General features: G+C 46.3%; 1 protein-coding gene across 1 annotated transcript in view; it reads right to left on the reverse strand.

Annotated features, from left to right (window-relative positions):
* Positions 1 to 27,151, reverse strand: part of CUL4B (cullin 4B) — a 761,875-nt gene that overhangs the window by 671,054 nt on the left and 63,670 nt on the right. The window lies entirely within an intron of this gene.

Here is a 27,151-nt window from a genome sequence, read left to right on the forward strand (position 1 = left end):
CCGGTAGGGTAAGCCGCTCTGGAAAATGTGAAGTATCCGACCCAGGTCTAGGAAAGGGCGGATAAGGAGCAGAGTCTGAATCCACTTGAGCCCGAGAAGGTGTCGGGGCAGTCAGACCCAAAACAGGTGAGGTCGCAGGCACAGGAGAAGACAACCTAGGCTACTGAAAATCTCTCGGCGCCGGAGAACCCTTCGGTGTCGGTGAATGCGCCGGAGAACCCCTCAGTGTCGGAGTGACCCACAGTTGTTTGAGGAGACGAAGGCGAAATTAAGTCTTTAGGGCGACATCGCAAACCTGGAGACGGCGACCTTAAAGCTCTGTCCTTTGATGAACGACGTTGGGAACCATGCCTTCTCTTCTTCTTATGTTTCCTTGACTTTCAAATATGCAAAGTCAACGACTTAGATTTTGACTTTGACCTCTTTCGGCCCCTCTTCGCCATAAAAAGCTTAGCCTCACGCTCCTTCAAAGCCTTTGGATTCATCTTCCGACAACTGGAGCAGCCTCCGACATAGTGGTTCGAAGAAAGACACCACACACCGTCTTCATGGGGGTCAGTGATAAACATATGATCCCCACACTCTCTGCAGGGCTTGAAACCAGACTTCTTAGATGTCGCCATAACACTGCTACACTAAGGGAAACAGCAGATAAAGTAACTGTGAAGGAAATGGAAAGTCCCAGAAAACTGTTATGCGTCAACGGTGCGGAAAAGAGGGAACTGACATCAGCATGCCGACGAGGTCTACTTGTGGCTCCGGTGACCTCATATGGAGTCACGAGCAGAGCCGTGCCATTCTGACATCCTTGTTGGCATGGAAGAGCTAGAAAAAAGTTTCCGTGGTAAGCTGGCGCAGGGGTAATTCAATAGGCGAGGAATCCACAGGCAGATGTATCTATTAGAATAGCATGTTTTCCAAGCACTTTGAATATCAAACATCATTAGCATTCAAGATTATGACAAACACTGCTGTCCAATAGGAGTAGCAACTGCTAATTTAAAATTATGCTGTCACTTTAAAATCTTAGACTGAGTCATGCAAGGCAACCCCCTTTCACTTTTCAGACCCCAACCTCTGACCCAGCATTATGAACTATTTTAGCAAGATTGAAACATGTTTTTACACATGATACAGTGAAGAACAGCACATGCTTGCGTAGTGAAGGGCAGGGTGAGTGTTGCACAAATAGCAAGAAGAGAGTAACAGACCATCATGAAGGTATATTTCCTTACATATATCTACTCTTCCTGCTTTGCAAGTGCTTAGCCCAAAACAGATGCCAGGGGACAGACAGCATTCTCAACCAGGATTCAAAGAAAATGACTGAAGACCTTACTAGCTAAAGGCTGCTTCTTCATGAGAAAATGCATATAGAACTAACTCATAGAAACCATAATAAATGGATCTGAAACACCGGCAATTTTGCTCTGGTGGAATGCATGTGAAGTCTTGTCTTGAAAGAGTCTAATCTACTATAATGTCAAAAGAATTAACAATACAAGAGCCTATCCTTCTAACAAATGCACCATCACACAACCATATTGACATTATGAGTCCACACTAAGTAATAAAAAGAGGAAATTCTGAATCAATTATCTAGCTCAATAATACAATACTACAATAGAATTAAGGAATTGTTCAGATTCTCTTCAACCGAGGAAGTACGCAACTTAGGTTGTAAATTCAACAAATACTTTTTTCAACCAGGAACTTTAGAACAAAATAAATGTTCATGGACAATCCATTAGAAAGACAATATAGGGATGTTCATGAGTTTGACACTTTTATAGTTCTTATAAAAGTAAACTGAGCCACCCCCAAAAAAAACATATAACTACTTAATTTGCTAGTTGAGTCATGAAAGACAAGATATTTAATAGGCTTTTGAGAGTTCATGAGCACTAATAAGCCACTTCTTGCACGGTCACTAGGGACTCCTTTATGACAGCACAGGATTACAAACACCACTGCAGATATGCATAAGCAGAGGTACGCTATTTTCTCAGACACTAAACTCTCACCTCAACCAGTGATACAGGAGAGATGATGAATATGCCACCAACCCACCCTACTAAAACAAGGAGATTAAAAATGTGAACAGGATTCAAGGACTTGCAGAAACAGATACAGGGTTGAAACAAATCTGGTAAGAAAATCAGAAGTAATATACACTTAGAGTTGCTGATGCAGGTGTTTACTGATATAACAACAGCACACCTAGACATTCTTTCCTTCCTAGCATTCCCAAAAAATGCGACCTATACCTGAAGATTAGAACTTTTTAATAAGCATAAGTATAGTTTAACATTTAAACCAAAAGAATCTAATTAGGATTTACAGATAAGGTATAATACCATGATATACAACAGTAGAGCAGGATGTACCTTGTTGTTGAATATTCTATCTGAATTGGCAAGTGTGGTTGTACCTCCTCTACTGTTTTGTATTTGTTTTTAGGTGCGTATTTGCACCCTCATTCGTTGTTTGAGGATATGGAGTATGCAACAACAGGCAAACCAAATAATGGTACATAGTTTGGCTGGAAAAGAACAAATCAACCAAAAACCCAAACAATTGAGTGTGGAGGTCCCAATTAAACATTTTCGCTACTCTGGGTCAATATGGATGTATATGAAGCCATGGAGGTTCCGCAGGCCACCGGGACTTATGAGCACTTAGCCGGCCTAACCCTCTTATCACAAGCTAACAGTAAGTACATCACTTCACAAACGCCCTAAGTGCCACACCTGGTGTCTCACATAAGCGTTTCGAAAAGTGGCCTTTACTACGCTAGTCACTCTAGCAACTGCCTGCCACATATTGACACCGCCTGCTGCTTACCTTCTGAGTTATCAATACCCTTGTTACTGTACCTTTGGCATCTACCCCTCTCATTTTCCTCAGCTACACCTTACCCACCACTCCTCCCCTTCAACCTCAGGCCACAGTATATTTCTAGGGCATTGCTATACAGTGCTTTGGATGAAAAAGTCATTAATTAGATAAAAATACTTCATTTAAAGTGGGATGCAGTTCACAACCATATTCCAGTAGTTTCAGGAAAAATGTAAGACGTTTCACTTTGCCGGGCACCAAAGTATAACCAACATCTAATAACATTTTCTAGGTACTTACCCATCTCTAGTCAACAGTAATGGAAGAAAAAATATTGCCAACTCCATTTACCACCACACTGCAGTTGTTTTACATTGTGATAAAATATGCAGACTGTATCCCCGAAACCTTTAACAAATACAAATTTAGAGAGCTACCTTCCAATTTCCCTCCCATAAGGTTCAATTCAAATTGCTAATATTTTTTGTTACAAACCAAGACGTTTTTGTCTGTAAGATATGCTCTCATGTACAAATAAGATCTATCAACAGTTGAACCACACAGAACCTATCTGGGAGTCATGTGGGGCATGAAAAAGTATGCTCAATTAGGCAGTTTAAATGTGGTTTCCCTTCAGGACTAATGCTATTGAGCACTGTTAATGCCTTAGTCGCACAGCTTGACAGCTATGTGACAACAGTGTGTAGATGTGTACATACCCATGCTTGCTTAAATAAGATACATTAGCACTTTGAGCTCAATTATTTCTTGGCAGATATGAGACTCAAGAACATGTTTAAAAGCCTATACTATGGGTCCTATTCTTTACCTACCATACGCTTCGAGAGGATGGTCCCTAATCAACCTTACTTTGAAGAACATAATTACACTGTAATTTTAAGTTGTAAAGAATACTTTATGGGGCTCAACACCTGACTTCAACAAAGATGTCAGTTCAGGTTTGGCTCCAATATTGTAACCATATGGCAGCTCCCAATAACAGGGCAAATGGGCAAAAGTTCTATTTTCGGGACGACAAACGTACCATTTGAAAGCAAAATGTCATATGTGCAGGAGTCTTCAATATCAACAACAAGCAGAGGTAGCTGTTCTTGTATGGAAACAGCAGCTGACCTTTTTAGGTCTCGCCTACGCAGCACGCATGTGCTGCATAGGAGGGCATTTAGCCGTGGCTCTGCTCATTTTCAAGCACACACTCGTGCTTGTGGCGGCATTCACCTTGCGGGAGTGAGCAGGGGCGCGCCACAAGCACGAGTGCAGTGCTTGAAAATGAGCAGACTGCACTTGCACACACCACACCCGGGCTCACCTCCTGCTCCCACTCCCTCTCACGCGCTCACCACTCGCGGGCTGTGTATTTTCAGCCAGCGCTTCCCAGGACAGTACTTTGTGTCCTGCTTGTTAGGTCGAGCCTACGCTTTTTTTCTCTTTTACTGTATCATTGCTGCTTATTTTAGCTATTCTCTTTGTAAAGGGATTCTTTATTTGTGGGTTTGTAAGCACCCATTTGGTCATCTCCAACGTTTTCGATCAACTTAAAGTACTAGTAACGTTCAGATGCTATGAGCCAACAAATCACCCCACAGGAACGCTTCTGAATGTCCGCTTTGGTGCCATGCGTCTAGGGTCCTGCTCTCGACATATTCATACTGTTGCGCCTCTTGAGTACTTGTGTACTTTGTGTGCCTTGTCTGTATCTCCACGGGTGTCACAAATATATGCCCAGGGCCATGCACCTTAAGCATGCATGCCAGCATTTTTCGAATAAGAAGTGATGTTCCCGGACTCAAATCTTACCTTCCTCCTCCAGACACAGGATTGTAGTTATTTGACTGTTTCTGCTTTGAAGATTTGGGTTCGACTCCACCAAATCTGAAACAAGATGGATAGGATTCGGGGCGGCACTAGAAGGCTCAGAGCCGCAGAAATCCTGTAATTGGTTAAAGAAAACGTGCAGCCGGGAAAAGAGGTTAGTGTTGTGACGTTACGATATACACGTCACGTGGGCCAGACGTGTTGCTAGGGAACTTGCTCTAACAGGAACTAATCACTACCAGCGAGCTCCACTTAGTGCACTTTACAACAAATGTGTTTATAGACACGGCAAAATATACCAACAGTGTCTAAGTTTTGCTGTTTACAATAGTTGTATGGGATTGCAATGTCATGTCTGCGTTAATTCTTTGCACAAGCATGAAGATTTTGCTTGCCACAAAGCTGCCACACTTCTCGCTCGCCGTACTGGGAATTCAAGGGGGCAGAAGTGTCCTGCGTACAACACGTAAAACGTAATGTGACGTTCTGACTTACTTGTCATGTGGTGTGAACGCGATTCTGGTCTTTTTACTGGGATGGGATGGGATGTAGTCATTACAGATGCCAGATTGGGACAGTTGGATTTTGTAGTCGGTTCATTCGGGAACTGAAGGTAAGCCTGAAGTCGGTGACCTTTGATCTGGCTCGGGATGATTGACATTAAAGCAGCATTAATATGTGTTCATTGTGTTCCTTAAAGAAATATATTCTCTAATTATGTGTATTATTGCATTTTTTCAGAAAGAGGTATAATATTGTATCTTTGTAGTTCGAACTGCCCCGAAATTTGTAGAGAAGTTAGTCTCCGTAGAGTGTGACTTAGGACACCGAGAAAGTGCCTAGGTGAGTACGGTCACTGACATACTACTCTGCTATAGCACTAATTCCAAGCAAATATTTACTCTATTCAGCTATTAAACACTGGTGCTCAGTGTCCTCATGTACCTCTGCATTACGTCAAAGTTTCCAGTGTCTTTAAGTGACGGTAAAAAGCATCTACTCCCAAAAGCACAGATACATCGAGCTACCCAACGCTGGCACATTTTTAGTAGCACCTTTAGTTCTTATTTGTACGCAGTCTGGGTGACACATTTTTATATCAAATACATACTACGCTGCTGTTTCTCTAGCCTCTTAAATGTGCAGTGGGGGGGGAGGGGTGGATTCTGGTTGCAAGTTGAATCTTGTGAGCGTTGCTTTTCACGCCCAGGGTGTGCTTACCAGTAACAAGACAATGTTGGCAAGTTCGTAGGAGGTGGAGTTATAATGTGTAGGCATTTTCCCAATTTTATTCGGCATGGATACATCAAAAGTCCAGTTTTATTTTAGTAGACATCGAATTGGAGAGCAACTAATTGCATTGGTAGCATAAGGCTTTAAAACAAGCATTTGCAATGCAATAGGCCTCGAGCATTTGGGAGAGTTTGAGCGATTGACATTGCAAATAACAAGGTCTTATTTTTGTATTAGTTTTTAAAACATAAATAAAAGGCATTATCATTTACAATGCCAATAGCTTAAACTCTGGTAAATGCGAGACCTATTGCACTGCAAATGCTCGTTTCCAGACTGACTTTCTAACAGAGGCAAATGCAAACCGAAACTGAAGTCCATACGGGTCTCTTTTGGCAATGAGCTATTGTGATTTTTGTGAGATGGATACAAATATAGAGAATGAGTTAAGGCACGGGGGAGCAAGCTTTGACTAGTTATTAATCGAGAGAGTGGTAAAGGTCCAATTACTGTGCAAGATGAGGATTACCACAGAAAAGACATTTGAGAAAGTTCTCAGGCCAATTTCAAGACAAATGGAAGGCGACGTGGCAGTCTCTAGAATAGCACAAACGCACACAACATTATGGCACTCAATATTAGGCCAAAAATAATTTCCCCATAGCAAGATGGCCTCTGCACATGCAGTCAGCAGACAGAACCACCCCAAGACAAAATAGCCACCTACTGGGCACAATGTCTATCCTCCTTAACAGAAGATACCAAATGACACTAACAAAAGCCCATTCTGACTAGGGCCTCATATTTGTTGCAAAGATGAGGCAAGCTGGTGATGTGGACGTTGCAACAAGAGTAAGCCCCAATGTTGAGAATTTCCAACTCGCAATAAGCATCTCTACTCTTTAGCTCCTGTAAGCAGTTACATGGACTATGCTGTGACTAAAAGGTTACTTCAGACACCTTGATTCTAAGCATGAATTAGTTTTGACTTTATTAGAAAAGATAAACTCCTAGCAATACCAGGTGTGATTGCTCTTCTCGTATGCCCGCTATTAGCAAGAGGAGGTGAGGTAAGCATCAGATGAGTTAAGGGTAAATATTCTCATAGTTGGCAAGGTACATAAGAATTGCCTGTTACCCAAGGTATTGAGATGTTATTTCTTTCACAGATGGTGTCTAGAGAACAATATATAAGTAGAGATGGGAGCATGCGACTTGACAACCTCTCTTGTGATCTTGTGTGTCCAAATGTGAAACCAAAAATGGCCTAACTCTCATTATCTTAAGCCTACAGCAGCAGAACCCAGCTACAAAAGCAAACAATTGCTTTACTACTGGAAAATATATTTATAACCTGCTCCTCAAAATTGCTCTCTTTCAGCTTAACACTGCTACCTGCCTTTCACCCTGCCCGAGACTGCTGAACCCTGATGTATTATTTATATCTCAAAGGCCTACAAAGAATGTTATTGCCAACTTTCTCTGGAACTGATTCAGCTGTCTATGTCATCTCAAAGAGGCCTTATCAATCTGGATTACCCACTGTGATTTCTAGTGGACATATCCTCTCTGCCCCTAGCTTAATCAGCATATGTTTCCTCCCCTGTAGCACTGCTAACTGGATCGCTCTCCTCACATCTTACCAAAGTGTTACATGAGGAGTGGGCCAGTGGCAACACTCCAGCACATTGCATATGGTCAACCCCACTGGCACCTGAGCATCAGTTGCCACTTTCTTCAGTGTCTGGCACATGCCGGCCCCAGGGGCTCCCGGATCAATACATGGAGGACAGCTCGATGGCCCCAAGTCAAGAGACTCTGTCCTCAGTCAATAGACTCTGCATTTCAATCTTACTAGAAATTCCAGTCTGCTGCATCATATTAAATCACCCAACAAACTTTCAAGAGACAGAGACAGAAACATGGTTGTAGAATAAGAGAACAAGGCTCAAAACTGTCAAACACAAAGCCCAAATTTAAGGGAGAACATAACTATCTGGGCTTCACGAGACTCACAGAAAAGTAACTATAAAAATAGTTTGAACTAGAGCTCACAACTTTGTGGCAGCGAGCAAAGAATCTCAGATAGGACTCATACTCCATAAATATCTCAACACTTGCTTCATTACATGCAAGGACTTTATTACAGATAAGCACTCTGAAGAGTTGAGTGACGTGCAGCCCTTTAAAAACGCGAATTAAATCAATTAGTGACAAGGAGCTAGAAGATCAGACTACTGACCCGCCCCTTCAACCAGCCTGTTTCTCCAGAGCAGAGTTCTGATAACACACTGAAACCAAAATGGGGAGTCAACCGATACCTCTCTAGAAACATAATTAGGGCAACTATTCAACTGACATTGATAGTACAGTCATCCGGGTCTTTCTCGTCCGCATAAACCCCTCATTCATGCCTTCCCCCCTCCGGACTAAAAAAAAACACAAACATTCCAATAAATAAACCCACAACCGCAAACATAAACGTGCCCCAAAGTGTCTATGGAATACCCTCATGCTCTTGAAAAGAAAGATGTTGAGTCTAAGATACAGAAAGACAAAAAAACAAGGGACATAGGGCAGGTCAGATTATCAGGATGGCCACAACTAAGGAGACTTCCCTGCTTTACTTTAAAAATAAATAAATAAATAAAGAATGTACCCATCGCTCCAGGATTACACAGATGACCAATCCAGCAGCCTGAAATTAGAATCAATTTAAACACTCATAGCAACTCAGTCAGCCCCAAGCACCCACTGAGAGAGTTCACAGACATGTGTCAACGTTACCACTGTGCAATTATAGTTAGGTCAAACTTTCCATAAAATGACAGTTTTTTGTTTTGTTAATACTCTTGGCATAGTTTGACTCATCTTCACAAAACCTTCCAAAAAAGTGTTCACACGCCTCCACTCCTTTCTAGAATGTTTTGTTCTGATCTGTCAAGCAGGGGGTCAACAAAAAGGGAGACTGCCCCTAAAACGTTGTTTTACCATGTTAATTCCCATTGCAGCCACAGAAAGTCCTTCTGAATGGAATTACACCAAATTTAGCATAAAGTTAGAAATTAACTCTGAGTTTTAGTGTAAATAAGTCCAGCTATACGTGATAGGCCACTTTAAAGGAGACAAGTCAATCCTATTAGCTCGCCTCAATCTGAATAATATTTTACAGCAGCCACCCTGACCCCCAAGGGGCATGTGGGGTGGGTAGAAATGCCCTCTCCCCTACCCTGCCGTCTCAACTCTATTGGCTGACTACATCATAGACAACAGATTGTGGCAGCCATCACATGCCTCAGACATGGTGGCTATTGAAGTACATGTAGTGAAAGACTGTTTTGACGAGAAGACCAGACCACCCCCTGCACACATGCACATGCCCCTAGGTTTAAGATCCCATGCTCCTTAAATATGTTTCCTAGAGGAGGAGCTTTGCGCGCATCCAAGATGGTCGCGTGAGCACAGGGCTCCCCGGACCCTTGCCGCTCCTCGTAACTTATCCTGACATTATCCTGGATTTGTGGACGGATTCTGGAAGATGAACCTTGGCTGAATCCATAACTCTTTTCAGAACGTAAATCGGACCTGGGAGACCTGAAATACAGCGTCTTGCATTTTGGAGGCCCACCTGGAAGCTGTGCCCGGTGCTTTGGTGAACTGTGGGGCCGGGGAGTAGTTGAACAACAACGGCATCGGAGCCTTGCCAGTGACCGTGCCCCCACTTTCAGTTTCGCTTTTGCACTTCTGCATGGCCTGATCGAGGAGCTACTTCGCGCGGCTGGGGCGTCCTCCGGCCATTGTACTGGACTGATTTGTGCCTTTTTCCAACTCTTCCGAGCGGGCTCTCGGACAGTCTGTGTCTGATCTGCTGGCGCCCCTTTGCTATCGGTCCGGGCGGACCCCTCCGGTGAGCATCGTTCAACATGGCGGGCAAGGGGGATCCCGAGAAGTGGAGGACCAAGACATCCCAGCGTGGGGGACCAGTCCAGAGTAACATCATGGATCGTTATACCCAGGGTAAAGGATCCCCCGGGCCCGCCAGTGCCGTCGTGGAGGACTCTGGTGGTGGCCCGTCCGTCCCCACGGAATTGTCGCTGCAGGACGTTATGGGCGCCATCAACGGCATAAGGGAGACCATCGCCCAGCAGTACGAGGCTCTGGCCCGTAAAATTGACACGGTTGCCATTGATGGTACGTTAATTCGGGCAGATCTCTCTAAGACTAACGAGAGGGTTCAGTCGCTGGACTTGAGGACATCCACTCTTGTTACGGATGTATCAGACCTCCAGGCAACTCTTGGCGATCTAAAGTCGGCAAACGACACGATGTCCCGGCGGCTGGAGGATTTCGAAGGTCGGGCACGACGCAACAATATCCGCGTCATAGGTGTGCCGGAGACTTTCGACAATCGTCCGGTGGACCTCATGGTCGAAGATCTCATCCTCACTCATCTTGCTCCTTCAGGCCTGAGCAAGTTCTGCGCCGTGGAGCGTGCCCATCGTGTCCCGGGCGGTAGGCCTCGACCAGGAGCTCCCCCGAGGCCTATCATTGCAAAACTTTTTCATTACAGAGACCGGGATGCGATCCTGCAGGCCTCGAGGGTACACGGCCCAGTTAAATATGAGAATTCCTCCATTAACATCTTTCCGGACTTCACCCAACTCGTTCAGAAACAGAGAATGGGCTTTCAGGGGGTGAAGCGCCGTCTTCGAGATCTGGAACTCAAATACTCTATGCTTTTCCCTGCCAGGCTTTGTGTGGAATATGAAGATCGGACTATCTTTTTTGAACGCCCTGACACCGTGAGTGACTGGTTGGATTCCCTGCCGGACCGGGGCGAACGACCTGGGCGTACTGGCGGTGCCGAGGGCGGAGGGCCTCTGCAGGAATGATTCTTGGTCCTCCACTTTGACATTTCCTTCTGCGCCCAGCCAGGTTCTACTTCAATTGTATATTTTGTTTATTAATGTTTCGTTTGGGTGAGGGCGGGGACGGGTCCCTTTCCTCCTCTAGGGTCTTTTTGTAGCATGGGATTGTTAGGGCGACAGGCACACTGCAAGTTGGGGGGGCTGTATAGTCCGCAGGGGTGCAGGGTGGGGGGAGTTGCAATGGTGTGGGGGTGGGAGGGTGGAAGTGGTTGTTGGGTTGTGTGTTTTTTTCTTCTCAAGGCGGTGTGTTGGTTCCTTCTCAGTTTTAGATGTCTGGCTGCGTGCCCGGGGACTCCAGCTTCTTGTGTTGGGATGGGGGGGGTGGGGGGGGGGACGGGTTGAAACTGATGTCTTGGAACGTCAACGGATTGGGGGACCGTATCAAACGTGGGGTTGCGTTGCAATATTTGCGCCGATTGGCCCCTTATGTGGTATTTCTTCAAGAGACGCACTTGGTGGGCAATGTATGTCATGCTTTGAACAGGGGGGGCTACCAACTGGTTGCACATTCTGGCTTCACCACTGGATCCAGAGGGGTGGGCATCTTGCTGCGATCTTCCCTCCCGCTAGAGATTGACAAAGTCACTCTTGATGATAGAGGGCGCTATGCGTCCTTGACTGGACGGTGGGAGGGGCAGACCCTTTCATTGGTTTCGGTCTATGTTCCCCCGGGCCTCCAGACCTCCACTTTCTCTGATGTGGGTCGTATGTTACTTGGACTTCCTGATAGTCTCTTGCTTATGGGTGGGGATTTTAATTCCGTGATTTCTGGCGAGTTGGATCGTTACCCTCCCAGAGCCCTCTCTGCCGCCCAGGTGTGGCTCGGCGGGTTCTTGGACACTTTCGGTCTGGTGGACTGCTGGAGGTTGATACATCCGACACAGTCAGTACACATTCCACTCCGGGGCCCACGGGAGTCTCTCCAGACTAGATTATGTTCTTATGCCCGCGGCCCAGACCACCCGGGTCCGGGAGGTTAAGCACCTGGCCCGGGGCATTTCCGATCATTCCCCATTGTGGCTCCTCTTCGATACCGGGATGCGATCCGCCGGGCGGATCGCCCCCATTAACCCCTGGTACCTGCGTGACCCCAAGATTCGCAAGGGTCTCATTAAGTCGCTTGATCAGTATTTTCTTGAGAATGAGGGGTCCGTCTTGTCCTCAGTGTCCTTGTGGGAGGCTTTCAAAACGGTTCTCCGAGGACACTCCCTATCCCTGATCGTGGAGGCCAAGAAAGCTAAGAACGGGGAGGTGGTTGCGTTGGAGGCTGAGATATCGGGGTTGGAGGCTGCCTTGGAGACGGGTATCACTCAGGACGGGCTCCACGCCCTCAGCCTGAAGCAGTTTGAATATAAGTCCCTTATTACGGATGCTGTTCGGACAATGTATAGGGAACAGCAGGGTAGACTGTATGATGCTGGGGATAAGGCGGGCAAATTGATTGCTTGGCTTGATAAGAAGGAGAGAGTGAATCGAGTGGTCCCCGTGCTTCAGACGTCGGAGGGAGTAAGTGTGACTGACCCTGGTGAGATTGTGGAGTGTTTTGCTGACTACTTCCGTGCTGTGTACTCCCCGGTGTCTGATAGAGATGAGGCTGACTCTCGTCACTTGTTGAAGGATATTGCTTTGCCATGCCTGTCGGTGGATGAGCGTGAGCAGATAGATGCCCCATTATCGGTCGACGAGATTGCTACCGCGATTCGTTCCCTTCGCTCAGGCAAGGCTATGGGCCCCAACGGACTCCCGATTGAACTCTATAAACTGCAACCGGATAAAATTGCGCCATTTCTCCGTCGTATGTTTTCGGAGTCGCTTGAACTTGGGTCCTCCCTGATGACCAACGTCTGGCCACTATAGTCGTGATTCCCAAGGACGGTAAGCCTCGGGACCGTTGCGCCTCGTACAGGCCTATTTCTCTGTTGAACGCCGAGCCGAAAATCCTTGCCAAGGTTCTTGCTAACCGCCTGCTTACTGTTATTTGTGATCTGGTGCATCCGGACCAATCCGGTTTTATCCCGCACCGGAATACGGCCCTTAACTTGCGGCGCCTACATGGCGTACTTGCTAGGGCGGAATATCTTTCAGAGCCGGCCATCTTGGTTTCCTTGGACGCCACGATGGCCTTTGATACGATAGAATGGCCGTATCTTTGGGCCGCCCTGGCAAAGTTTGGCTTTGGGGCGGGATTTATTAGTTGGGTTAAACTCTTATACGCTGCTCCGTTGGCACAGGTTGTCGTAAATGGGAGGGTTTCCCGGCCTTTCGTTCTTGGGAGGGGCACTAGGCAGGGGTGTCCGTTGTCTCCCCTGCTCTTCGCTCTGGCTTTGGAACCGCTCGCTGCTTGGCTTCGTTGGGAACCGTCGATAAGAGGGATCCAGTGGGCCCCTGGCTTCGAGGATCGTGTTTCGTTGTACGCGGATGACATTCTTTTGTACCTCACCTCACCACGTAAGTCACTCAATGTGCTCTTTGACATCCTTACTTCCTTCGGCAAGAACTCTGGTTTGATCATTAACTGGTCCAAATCTTGTGTCTATGCTATATCCGGTGGCCTTCCTCTCTTGCCTTCTCGTTTTCCCATTAAGGCGTCCCACTCCGGCTTTACGTACCTGGGGGTGTACGTCTCGTTGGACCCGGCTGTCCGCTACGAGCATAATCTCCTCTCTCCACTTCGGAGATTGAGGTTAGACGTGGCCCGTTGGCGTGAGCTTCCCTTGTCTCCCCTCGGTCGTACGGCACTTTTTAAAATGATGTCTCTTCCCCGATTCCTTTACGCACTTCAGAACTCCTTTGATATTATTCCGGCGGCCTACTTCCGGGAAGTGGAGAGCTTCCAGAGGAGACTTGTTTGGGACGGTCGTGCACGTATTGCTCTTGCAAAACTGACTCTCCCCTGGTATGACGGGGGCATTGCGCTCCCAGACATCAGGAGGTACTATTGGGCTTCCCAGCTATCTGCTATTAACCATGCAACGTACGCACCTGGTCCGAATCCGGCTTTCGAAATGGATAGATTTTTGTTGCCTGGCGGCAACTTTAACAGTGCGCTTTACTCTCGATCGGCTGGGAGGAACTTAACCGGTCCCACTAAGATTGCAGTACGCTTGTGGAAGGCTGCGAATGTGGCCATGGGCTGGAATGATCGTTTGACGGGTGCAACCCCTTTGTTTGCGTCTGAAAGATTGGGAAGCCTCTGGACGACGAAGGGCTTTGAGCGTTGGGACGCGATTGGCATCAGCAGAGTAGGTGACCTCTGGGTGAAGGGTGCGGTTAAATCCTTCGCTGCGCTGCAGAGTGAGTACGAATTGAGTGAGAGGGAGTTCTTTCGGTACGTTCAGGTTCGGCACGCCTTGCTCTCGGTCTTCGGGGCTGAGACTGCAGTCCCTGTGTCTTCGCCACTCGAGGACTGTATACTCGACGGTCACTTGCCCGACAGTACTATTTCCCTTATCTATAAAAAACTAATAAACATTCGGGCGGATCTCCTTGTGCGTCTTCGGGAGGCGTGGATCGGGGATGGTGTGGAACTGGACGATGAGGACTGGCAGTCTGCGCTGTCCTCCCCTAAGGAGGTGGCCATACCCGCGCGTCTCAGTCTTGTCCAGCTTAAAATTCTCCACCGTGTCTACGTGACTGACCCTCGTTTGGTTTTGATGGGTTTTTCTGAAGACGGGCTCTGTAAGCGCGGCTGTGGGCTCAGCGCCACTTTTCTCCATGTTCTCTGGGAGTGCTGTGAGGTGGCGGAGTATTGGCGCCGGGTGCATGCTGTCATGGAATGTGTCACTGGGGTCGCTCTGTTGCCTGAGGTTCGCCGATGTTTGCTGAACGTGTGGGAGCCTAATGATTATAATGCGGCTCAGACTCGGTGGGCGGCCCTTGGGAACATGATTGCTAAGAGGGACATCGCACAGCTTTGGGGTTCCCGGCGGCCTCCACCGTGTCAGTATGGAAGGAGAACATGGATTGGTGCATGTGCAGAGAGAAGACTGTGTATGTGGCTCGGGGTAAGCCGGGGGCGTGGGGTAGAATCTGGGGTCAGTGGAACGCGTACCGAGGGAATATCTGCACACCCCCCCTCGTGGACACATCTGATGCTGCCTTGTCCCCCTGATCCTGAGGTTCCCGGACTATTACATTTTACCTGTAGATGGTTGTGGCTCTCCCGTTGCCCCCACCTCCCCCTTGATCATCCTCATTGACCACCTGAGGGTGGAGTATGTATTGTGTGGTCCCCCGGCTGTGGTTAGACGCCCTTTTTCGATGGTTTCCGCCTTGTTTTTTGGTTTTATTTTATTTATTTATTTATTTTTTTCTCTGTTTGTATTTCTAAAATTTATGTATCCTGACAACCTCTGAGGTGCACTCAGTAATTTGTTAATTCGGCTGAGCCCCAGGGGGCCTGTCGCTGCCTTGATGTTGTTGAACATGTATATATTAGCGGCCGGCCCTGGTGGTTGTAGGCCCATGTTTGTATTGAGTTTTTATGCACAATAAAGGTTTTCGCAAAAAAAAAAAAAAAAAATATGTTTCCTATTGGTTGTTGCATCCAAGTTCTGATTGGTTCCAGTGGCTAGGGTTTCGATTGGGCTAAGGTTTAGATTGGTTGCTAGGACTGTGGTTGGTTAATAGGTAAAGAGCTCCCATTGGCTTTAGGGTTTAAGGTTCTCATTGCATAGGGTTAGGGTTCCCATTGGGTCAAGGTCACATGATCACTAGGGCTATTTCACCTTAGAGCTCAGGTTGTCTCAGCTCAGGTGTCAAGGCTAAGGGTGGAGAGGATAAGAACAGTTACCAGTTTGGGCTGGGTCTAGGCCAAGTTCCGGAAATGCTGTCCTTTTGTCTATTGACCAGCAAACACCTTAAGCTATCCACAGGAGCAAAGCAGACTACTCATTTACATCAAACACACTCTAACCACATTTCAGTGTCTTAAACACTACAAAACACCATATCTATACACACTTCTACACCCACTTCCACACAATGGCGCCGATCTCACACAAACCATTGTGCCCTATAAACACCATTAAATCCAGCCATCACCAACTCAACACAAACCCATATTATACATAACCCATCGTCCTTCATACACACACTCCCTACAAAACACTAGCTCTCACCTCTACGTACTCCTAATAGACCGCTTTCGATAACCCTATACTCAATCCTCCCAGGTCATCTACCAACACACTCCTCCACTTTTTACCAAAATCACACAACCAAGCAAACCTTAGGCTCCGCCACATATTACCTCTTCCTACTATCAAATCAAACACAAACACTCATAACCCCGGTCCTTCCGCTCTTACACACCACATACACTCTCCTCCAATGCACATCCCCACCCTCTTCACCATTTAACTTCCACTCACCAACAATACTCTACATACAAATCCTTCACTGAAATTCACTAAGTCAATCTCATCTCACTACTCCACAAAAACAAAACAAACACACACTCTAGCACATCAAATTCTTACAGACATTTTCATAATACATTCTTTCACAAAATAAAAACAATCCTGACTACACAAATAATACAGATCATAAACTAACTTTACTCCCAGATTTTCTCCCTTCACCAACACGTACAATAAACAGCCTAACAAAACTACACTCATTCACCCGCCTCTCATTAATTGCACAATTTAGACCCCTAAAACATGACCCTCGTACTAACCCATACACCTTCCACCCTACTCGGATGCAAATAAAATAAACATGCCACTCCACACAACTTTGGATCTCCTGGTCTATTACACAGTTTCAAATCTTATGACACTACACTCCAACCTATGCATCCGTTGGGACAAACCTATAGTTTGACACACCTAAAATGCTCTATCCAAGTACTATCATCACTAGACCCACGGAACCAAAATCAGATCATCCACAAACATGGCTGGATACATCCTAGATGTCCTTTTTGCTAATCTAGAACTAGTTACCATTTAAAGGATTACTTGAGTCACATGGTCAGACGACCATCTGGTATCTTACCAACACAAACACCACAAATCACCACATCGAAGGCCAGCGTGCATGCAACGACATCTCGACCGTGGAAAAAAAATCAATTTTGAATATTTAGAAGCACAACTAACATCCAACACAGATCTTGACACAAATTCAGTTTAAAAAAAAAAAAAACTGTACACTTTTCCTATCCTAACACCACTAAGAACAAAACAGGACAAAAGAAAACAAGCTCCTTGGATTTTTTTATTTATAAAGTTTTACATAGCGCAAACGTGACCCTCGAGGGTATCAGAGTGCTTTACAATATACAGCTATTAACCATTAGAAGGTTGAGGTAGTATACAAACATTTGGAATTCGCCATTCCGTACAAAAGAGGTATATAGTAGAATATGGATATCATAGGTGACTAGTCAACATAAAAGGATCCCCGAGGGAATCAGAGCGCTTCACAATACACAGTTATTAAACATTAGGTGGTTGAGGTAGTAAACATACATTTGGTATTCACCTTCAATTCAAAGAAGGTAGCCAGTAAAATGTGTATCACATAGGTGACAAGATGTCAACATGGTATTAAAGTCTTAGGATGTGAATTTGTTCATTAGCAGCATTTTTCCTTTTTTTGAAGGAGGTAAAGGAGGAGATTACACGTACTACTGGAGGTAGGGAGTTCCAAATCTTCTGTGCAATCCCAGAGAATGCTCTGCAACCAATTCTCTTTTTAAGGAAGGGTTGTGGTTTCAGTAGTAGTGAACTCGCACTTCGCAATTGTCTGCCTCCTCCTGATCGCTCTAGCTTTAATGCTAGTAACTGGGGGCATTGTTATGCAGTGCTTTACAGACCCCCCAGGATATAGCGGCATGGATTAGCAAATTTAGCGGCAATTTTGCGGCATTTTAGTTTGCAGTTTTTCCTACAATAAACACAGATATCTTCGTTTTTTAAAGTATTTAACAAGCTAAAGCGATGTATATTTGGTGTATTTACAATGTAGACACTTTGTTTGGCTTAAAGGCTACATATATGTGTTGAAAAACAAAATTATGCCCCTGAGGCCCCGCCGCGTGCCCCGTGTGCGGCAGGCCCAAAAAGAATGCCACCTGGGCCCGCCGCACACCGGGCATGTTGCGGGCCCAAAATTTGTTTAGAAAAAAATATATGCTCCTCAGGGCCCGCCGCATGCCACTCAACCGTGAGGGTCTCAAGGTGTTGGGGGAGGGGGGGAAGCATCTCCAGTGAGTCGAAGAGCCAGGTCTTGAGGGTCTTCCTGAAGATGTGCAGTGTGGGGGCGCATCTTGCAAGAAGAGCTTGTTTTGGGTGTTAGTTGATAGTTGGATCTACCGGCTTCATGTTTTTTGCTAAAAACAATGGTATTGGCATGTCATTGGAGTTTTCTGATGTTGCCATTATTTGGGTTGAAGAAGCGGTGCGATGCTCTACAAATGTTGGAAAGCATGTTCAATTGTCAGCCAACTAATTTTCTCCTGGTTAGCTTTGGTGGGCAAAGTTTTGGTATTAGTATGAAAGGCACCTTTAGATAAATCATGTCTATTTTCCTTTTAATTACAATTTGTGTTGCTAACATTATATTAGTCAGAGACAAAAATGTATTTGAACTACCAAGTAATGTCCTCAATTCAGAAAAGCCAGTAAGAATGTAAACAACCTTGTTTCAGCATTCTTCTGCGACCATGGTGTGTCATCTCTCTACCATTACAACAGTATTTTCTGTAAAGGCGATGTGTACCTTACTCATCTTGGTATTGCCATATTCTTAGCCAACATGCAAAACTGTGTCAAATACCTACTTCCTTGATCCTCTTAGAGCATACATATACCCAATAACTCTTTTCAGAGACAGCATTTGTTTTAAACTTTGCCTTTTATTTTGTATCCACCCCTTTGCTTCTTTTTTTTCTGTTTTTATGTTGTTATTTTTTTTGTACTCACAAGTCATTCTGGATCACGATTCACATTCCCTTCAAGTTTTTTGTTTTTATTTATGGCCTTTTGAGTGGCTGTGACTCGTGACTCATGGATCGAAATTCTATTTAGCAATGCAAATTTGTCATTAAAAAAGCATTGTTTTCTTTCGTTTCTTTTCCCACCTTAAATGTTTTAAGTGCTTGCTCTTCCCATGCCCTCGCAGAAACAGCCTTTACAATGATGCCTTTACTACGACAGCCTTTGTCGTGCAGGTATTTGTGCCTTTACCACGAATGTGAGTATTGATAAAGATAAGCACACACACATGCTACATGCAGGTTACACACAATTTCTCGCTCCACGCAACCACAACCACACTCTCTCTCGCTCCACGCAACCACACTCTCTCTCGCTCTACACCCAGACACACTTTCTCTCGCTCTACACCCAGACACACTCTGACACACTCTCTCTCTCTCTCTCCACACCCAGACACACTCTGACACACTCTCTCTCTCTCCACACCCAGACACACTCTGACACACTCTCTCTCTCTCTCCACACCCAGACACACTCTGACACACACTCGCTCTCGCGCTCTCTCGCTCTCTCTCTCGCCCTCTCGCTCTCTCGCTCTCTCTCTCGCTCTCTCTCTCTCTCTCGCGCTTTCACTCCTCGCTATCTATCTATCTCTCTCTCATACACGTAACTTAATATACTTACCACGAAAGGTAAAGGCTGCATGGAAAAGATGTGTAGTATCTTCATACAACTTCTTACTTATAATCTCTATTTTCAAGATTTTTTTCTCGTGCCCAGTTACAATCCACTTTTGAGTCTGTTCTCTGAACATGCAGAAGTGATTCTATAAGCATGACAAGCTTCATGTCCTGCTGTTGATGTTGATTGTGCTAATTGGAATTTCTAAATAAAGCACACAGTCTTCTTTTCTAACACTTGGACACAGCTTTGTTTTTTCACTAATGTCCAAATATCACGTTCCACGTGCAGGTGACAATGTACACTTTGCTTCTCTCTAACCTCATATGCTATTTGCATTTACTAACCTTTCACTTAATCTAGTTGACTTTATTTACTTGGTAGCTCACTCTTTTGTCATTGAACTCTGGATCTTAGTCTAAGTTTCAGGAGTTGTACATTGCCGATTTCGCAGGAACTTTTGTAAAAATTGCGGCATTTTTACAAAAGTGCCGATTTCGCGGGCACTTTTGTAAAAATCGCGGCATTTTTACAAAAGTGCCGATTTCGCGGCAAGCCGCGAAATCCTGGAGGGTCTGTTTATAGGTCATGCAAGCGATCTTTAGGTGTATTCTTGCCTCGTAGGGGAGCCAGTTCAGGGCTTTCAAGGTTGTAGAAATGTGGTTTATTTCTTTTAGTTCCCGATACCAGTCTGGCCGCAGCATTAAGCGAAGACCTCAGCAAGGCCAGCTTGTATTTGGGAAGACCGCATATAGTGGTGCTTCCATAGTCTAATCTTGGTAACACTAGGGCTTGTACTGCCATTTTTAAGTCGGTCTGTGGGAGGAACAGTTGAGTTTCCTTAGTATACTCATCTGGTGATTAGCTCCCTTGGTGGCATTCGTGATTTGCGCCTGCATGTTCAGGTGTTTGTCTATGGTGACTCTCAAGGATTTCACTGACGTAATGAAGCTGGGAGCACAGTCAAACGAGGTTAGGTGTTTCAACCATAAGTCTATCGTGGGGGTGTGACTGGCTGGGGAGATGAGAAGGAATTCCGTTTTTTTGGGATGAATGCTGTACTTAAAAAAAGATTAAGCAAGCAGCAACACACCTGTCTAAAAACAACAAGAAAAACTCCACCTACACAAACTTAGAATATACAAGTCAACAATCGAAAAGCTAAAAAAGGTACTAATCAAACAGAATTTAAAATCCTAAATGTTTAAATAAAGAATTTTACAAAATGAAGGAACTCTAGAATTTTCTGACAAGCTGGCAAATCATTACACAACCTAATAAGACACGTTTGACTCTTCAGTAAAGCCAAGGAAAACCACCAGCACCAACCCATTTCCAACAATCCCCCTCCAAGGGTAGGCTAACTCAGCCTCTACATTCCTTGAAACAACTATCAGAAAGGGAATGTATTGATTTTCTCAAAACAAGCCCGCCACCGACTGCCCTTCTGACCCTTACCCACCACAAATCTCTAAGAACATTCTTTTAACTAGCCCTACTGCCACACCAGTCAAAACAATCCTCAATAATTCTTTAACTACATTACTCTTTCCAGAAGACTTAAAAAAGGCATGCATAGCCCATTATTAAAGAAAATCCTGGACCCACATGACCCAAACAACTACAGACCGAATACAAATGGACTGTTTCTTGGCAAACGGGCAGCATTCACCCAGATGTCACAATTCATTGAAGTGAACTCCATACTCCAACTCCCAAATAGATTTAAGTCCAGGTAGAGGCACAGAATCTTCCTTCATAGCCATTTGGGATGCCTTAAAAATACAGTAGACCAAAAAGGGTTGTTGCACTATTTATCATTAACCTTTCAACTACTTTTGACACAGTTGATCATGACGTTATAATCCAGAGACTCTAAAAAGGCGGACTGGAGGGGACTGCTCAACTGGATCACATCCTATCTTCAAAACACAACAAATGTCATCCTTACATCCAGTTTCTCACCTAAATGGTACTTCAGAAAAGCAAGGCTCCCTAAAGTCTCCATCCCATCATCCCTGTTTTTCAACATCTGCATGAAATTGTTACCAGCAAAATGAATTTAAACTCATATGCTTTAACTACTCAGATAACAGAAATACTTCTTAAACTGGATAGCCCTGAAGACATTGGAAACTCAAAAATCTTCAGTTGCCTCAGAGCCATTGATCACTGGATGACATGGAGCCATCTCAAACTGAATGCGTCCAAAACTGAAATACTCATGTGGCAACTGGAAAAATTATGACCCATTCTGCACCTGGCCCGATGACTTGGGACCATCTGCAAAAGTATCCAAGAAGTAAGAAACCTTGAAAGACCATGGAAACCTTGGCATTACCATGGAAAGCTTAGAATTAACATTGACTTCAAGCTATTAATGAAGGCCCACGTGGATAGGTTAGCAAGATCAATGAAAACTCTGCAACGCATCTTCCCTCCACCTAGTATTTACACACACACAGACCAAGCTACTATGTCTTGTAATTTTTTTCAAGAAAGAAATCGCCACATGCATACAACAAAGAAACCTCCTCAGAATACAAGAAAAACATGGGTGGTACATCTGCCTCTGTTCAAGCAGCCAAACTATGGCATTCATTAACTCCATTAACAAAAGGGGGAGGGACCGACGGGCTTATACAAGAGGTCCAGCATACATGCCCCGGATAGACTATATTTAGAAAGGGTATGCAGTTCCTTAAGGGGATGGTTTGTTAGTGAGGTCAATTCTCAAATCCGTCGATATTGATTGGACTCAAAGAAGCTATAGGTAGGGAAGGGCAGTTCCCATATTCGGAACTAATGCCCTCACACACCCAGCAAGCTAGGTGTCATGCTTCATCATCTGGGCCTGCTCCTCGTCGGGACGGCGGTGCAATGCCAGACGGGCACACGTGAAGGGCCTCTTTAGCGGAGATCTTTTGTTCCTTGCCGTTGAGTGCGTGGGTGTGAGGGGCCTGAGGGAGTGTAGATGAGTAGAGTGAGCTAAAAAAGGCTGGATAGTCTGTTGAATGTGTTTATTTAGGACAGCTGTCCACCTCATTAAAAAGTTAGAGGAAGATGGACAGTTAGTGTGGCTTGTATTTGTCTCTAACGGTCTCCTACTCTAGTGGTCGACATGTTTCATGCCCTCGTGGCATTTCGTCAGGACCTGTGTGTGTTTCTATCTACAGTGTACAGAGGGTGATACTATCACTATCTGGGTCTGGCACCACTAAGGTGTGCCAATCGTCGCAGTGGAGCAACCTAGAGCGACAGGTATTAGTGCTTCAATCATATCTTGGCGGTATCACAGGCTAGCCCATTAGCTATAGTTTCATGTTGCCTGAGGTGGTTCGTAACCTACCCGTCACCGCCAGTGCTTTCCAGAAACACACACCGGTCCGGCCGAAATGCCATGAGGGCATGAAACATGTTGACCACTAGAGTAGGAGACAGTTAGAGACAAATACAAGTCCCACTAACTGTCCATCTTCCTCTAACTTTTCAATGAGGTGGACAGTTGTCCTAAATAAACACATTCAACAGACTATCCAACCTTTAACTCACTCTACTCATCTACACTCCTTCAGGCCCCTCACACCCACGCACTCAACAGCAAGGAACAAAAGATCTCCGCTAAAGAGCCCCTTCACGGGTGCCCGTCGGGCATTGCACCGCCGTCCCGACGAGGAGCAGGCCCAGATGATGAAGCATGACACCTAGCTTGCTGGGTGAGTGAGGGCATTAGTTCCGAATATGGGAACTCCCCTTCCCTACATATAGGTTCTTTGAGTCCAATCAATATCGACGGATTTGAGAATTGACCTCACTAACAAACCATCCCCTTAAGGAACTGCATACCCTTTCTAAATATATTCATTAACTCCAAACATAAGAATCACAGTTATCTATTCCATCTTCAGAGGACTACTCAAGAGTTAGCTTTTTAAAGGTCTGCTTGACAAATGTATATATTACTTATGGATATATATTATTTTATGCTTAACATGTTTATAGGTAACTGTATAGTTTACATACAAGTTATTTGATTAGATGCTTATGGGTCTCCATTTTATTTTATCTATCACAATTAGTAAATATATCAATTGTATCCAAGTGCTCACCACTGAACTATTGGGGAACATTTAAAATACAAATAAATATAAATAAGTTTTAAAAATAACTTAATACGCCTCTCTCCCATTGGAAGTGGACGAGGTGCTTCACGATGATAGGGGGCGCTATGTGGCACTGGTGGGGAGATGGGAGGGTAGGACTATTTCGCTCGTGGCGGTGTATGTGCCTCCGGGGTTACAGACGACTACATTTGCTGATTTGGGGCGTTTGGTCCTGGGACTCCCTGGGGGGGTTCTGGTGTTGGAGGGTGATTTTAATGCCGTTGTCTCCGGGTTGGAGGACCGTCACCCCCCAGGGATCTTCCTAGGGCTCAGGCCTGGTTGGGTGGCTTTTTGGACACTTTGGGACTTGTAGATTGCTGGAGATTGATGCACCTGGGACAGGCGCAATATACCTTTCACTCGGGGGCCCATGGGAGTCTCTCGAGACTTGATTATATGCTTATGCCGGCGATCCAAGCTGGGATGATTGGGGAGGTGCGTCATTTAGCCCGAGGTATTTCTGATCATTCCCCTATATGGTTGCAACTGAGGGTTGTCCCTGGGGCGGAGGGGAGAGTGGCACCCATCAGCCCCTGGTATCTACGTAACCCTAAGATCCGCGCGGAACTGGTCAAGTCCACTGATCACTACTTCAATGATAATGTGGGGTCGGTGCCGTCGGCCGTCTCCCTATGGGAGGCTTATAAAGTGGTAATCAGGGGGCAGGCCTTGTCCCTTATCTCCCATGCTAAGAGTTGCGAGAGAGCAGTGGTGGTTCGCCTGGAAACTGAAATAGCTGAAATGGAAGAGGACTTGGAGCGGGGAGTTACTGATGAGAAATTGCATGTTCTCAGCCTCAAACAATCAGATTATAGAGCGCTAGTCACGGAAGCCGCTAAAGGGATGAGTAGAGAGCAGCAAGGACGACTGTATGATGTGGGGGATAAGGCCGGAAAGTTGATTGCTTGGTTGGATAAGAAGGAGAGAGCGAGCAGGGTGGTGCCCGTTGTGGAGAGAATGGATGGAGTGCGTGTGACTGATCCGGTGGAGATCGTTGACTGCTTCGCGGCTCATTTCCGCGGGGTATACTCTCCAGTTTGTGCGTTCGGAGGAGGATTCTCATCTGTTGCTTAGAGACATTGCGTTACCAACCCTATCGGAGGCTGAGGCAGTATTGATGGAGGCGAAGTTGTCGTCAGATGAGATCGCTCTGGCCACTCGCTCGATCGCCTCGGGTAAAGCTGTGGGTCCTAATGGTCTTCCCATCGAACTATATAAGTTGCGTCCCGATAAGATAGCGCCGTATCTTCGGGACATGTTTTTCGCGGCACGTGCGGCGGGCTTCCTCCCCCCTGACCAACACCTCGCCAACATAGTTGTGATACACAAAGAGGGGAAGCCGCGAGATCGCTGCACCTCCTATAGGCCCATTTCGCTGTTGAACGCGGAACCCAAAATTCTGGCTAAGGTATTGGCTAATCGACTGGTTCGGGTCGTGGGTGACTTGATTCATCAGGATCAGTCCGGTTTTATACCCCATCGGAATACCGCTCTAAATCTGAGGCGGTTGCACGGCGTGCTTGCTAGAGCGGAATTTATACGTGAGCCAGCCATCTTGGCATCTTTAGATGCTACTATGGCATTCGACACTTTGGAGTGGCCATATATTTGGGCCGTATTGGCGAAATTTGGGTTCGGCCCTGAGTTTATTGGTTGGGTAAAATTACTCTATGCTGACCCACTGGCTCAGGTGGTGGTGAATGGTAGGGTGTCGGCTCCCTTCGCACTGGGGAGAGGTACGCGGCAGGGATGCCCGTTATCACCCCTTCTCTTTGCACTTTCTTTGGAGCCTCTCGCCGCCTGGTTGCGTTGGGAGCCGTCGTTGCGAGGCATTAGATGGACGCCGGAGTTTGAAGACCGTGTCTCCCTTTACGCGGATGACATCCTTCTGTATCTCACCTCTCCCCGACAGTCGCTAATTGTATTGGTGGACGTACTGAGTTCCTTTGATCGCAACTCCGGCCTGGTCATCAACTGGGCCAAGTCGTGTGTTTACGTCCTCTCGGGTGAGGCCCCCCTCTTGCCACGGAATTGCCCTATCCAGACTGCTACCCTGGGGTTCAAATACTTGGGAATCTTTATCTCACTGGATCCCGCGGTTCGCTATGAGCGAAACCTTCTCCCTCCCCTCCAGCGATTGAAGGCCGACGTCGCGAGGTGGCGACGACTTCCGCTTTCGCCGCTCGGACGGGCGGCATTGTTTAAAATGATGTCGCTACCTCGCTTCTTGTACGCTTTGCAAAATACTCTAGATGTCGTGCCGGCCCGTTATTTCCGGGAGGTGGAGGGTCTTCAGCGCCAACTGTTTTGGGACGGGCGGCCGCGGATTGCTCTCGCCAAGTTGACACTCCCTTGGTACGATGGGGGGGGGGGGTCGCCCTCCCCGATATTAAACGATACTATTGGGCGTCTCAGTTGGCGGCGGTGAATCACGGGATATACGGTCCTGCCTTGAATCCGGCCTTCGAGATGGATAAATTTCTACTCCCGGGTGGGGACTATAATAGGGCGCTGTACTTGGTGACCCCGGACACGCGGTTGACAGGTCCCACGCAGGTTGCGGTACGTGTGTGGCACGCGGCGAATGCTGCGATGGGGTGGAGGGATCGCTTGACTCGGGCGACGCCGTTGTATGCCTCTGGGCGATTGGGTTGTTTGTGGAGATCGAAAGGCTTTGAGAAATGGGATATGATTGGTATATGTAAGGTGGGTGATCTTTGGGCGAAGGGGTCTTTCAAAACGTTTGAAATGCTTAAAACTGAATATAAATTAAACGATAAAGAGTACTTCCGGTATGCCCAAGTCTACCATGCGCTGTGTTCGGTTTTTCCGGACGTTGCTGCTATCCCCGAGTATTCCCCACTGGAGGATAGAGTGTTGGATGGCTACGTGCCCGACAGCACTATTTCTCTGATTTATAAGAAACTCATTAATGATCGCGCGGACTTGCTGCTCCGTCTGCGGGAGGCATGGACGGGCGATGGCTTGGAACTGGACGGTGAGGACTGGGTATCGGCGGTGGCCTCCCCGAAAGAGGTGGCGATCCCGGCCCGCTTACGATTCGTACAGCTGAAGATCCTTCATAGAGTGTATGTCACGGGGCCCGGTTTACTGCGTATGGGTTACTCGATGGATGGACTGTGTAAGCGTGGATGTGGCCTGCCGGGTACCTTTCTTCATATCTTATGGGAATGTTCGGAGGTTGCGCGATTTTGGAACGGTATCCACACCGTAATGGAGGAGGTCACGCACGTTGCCCTGTTGCCAGAGGCTAGGAGGTGTTTGTTGAATGTCTGGGAACCGAATGATTGTAATGCGGCACAGACGCAGTGGGTGACCTTGGGGTACATGGTGGCTAAGCGTAACATTGCACAGCTGTGGGGCTCCCCGAGGCCGCCCACGATCGAGGTATGGAAGGAGAATATGGACTGGTGTATGTTTAGGGAAAAGACGGTGTATGTGGCGAGAGGATAGCCAGGGAAATGGACTAAGGTATGGGGTCCATGGAATCTATATCGTGGACGTA

Source organism: Triturus cristatus, chromosome 5_2 (genome assembly GCF_964204655.1).
Source record: "Triturus cristatus chromosome 5_2, aTriCri1.1, whole genome shotgun sequence".
NCBI classification, from domain to species: domain Eukaryota; kingdom Metazoa; phylum Chordata; class Amphibia; order Caudata; family Salamandridae; genus Triturus; species Triturus cristatus.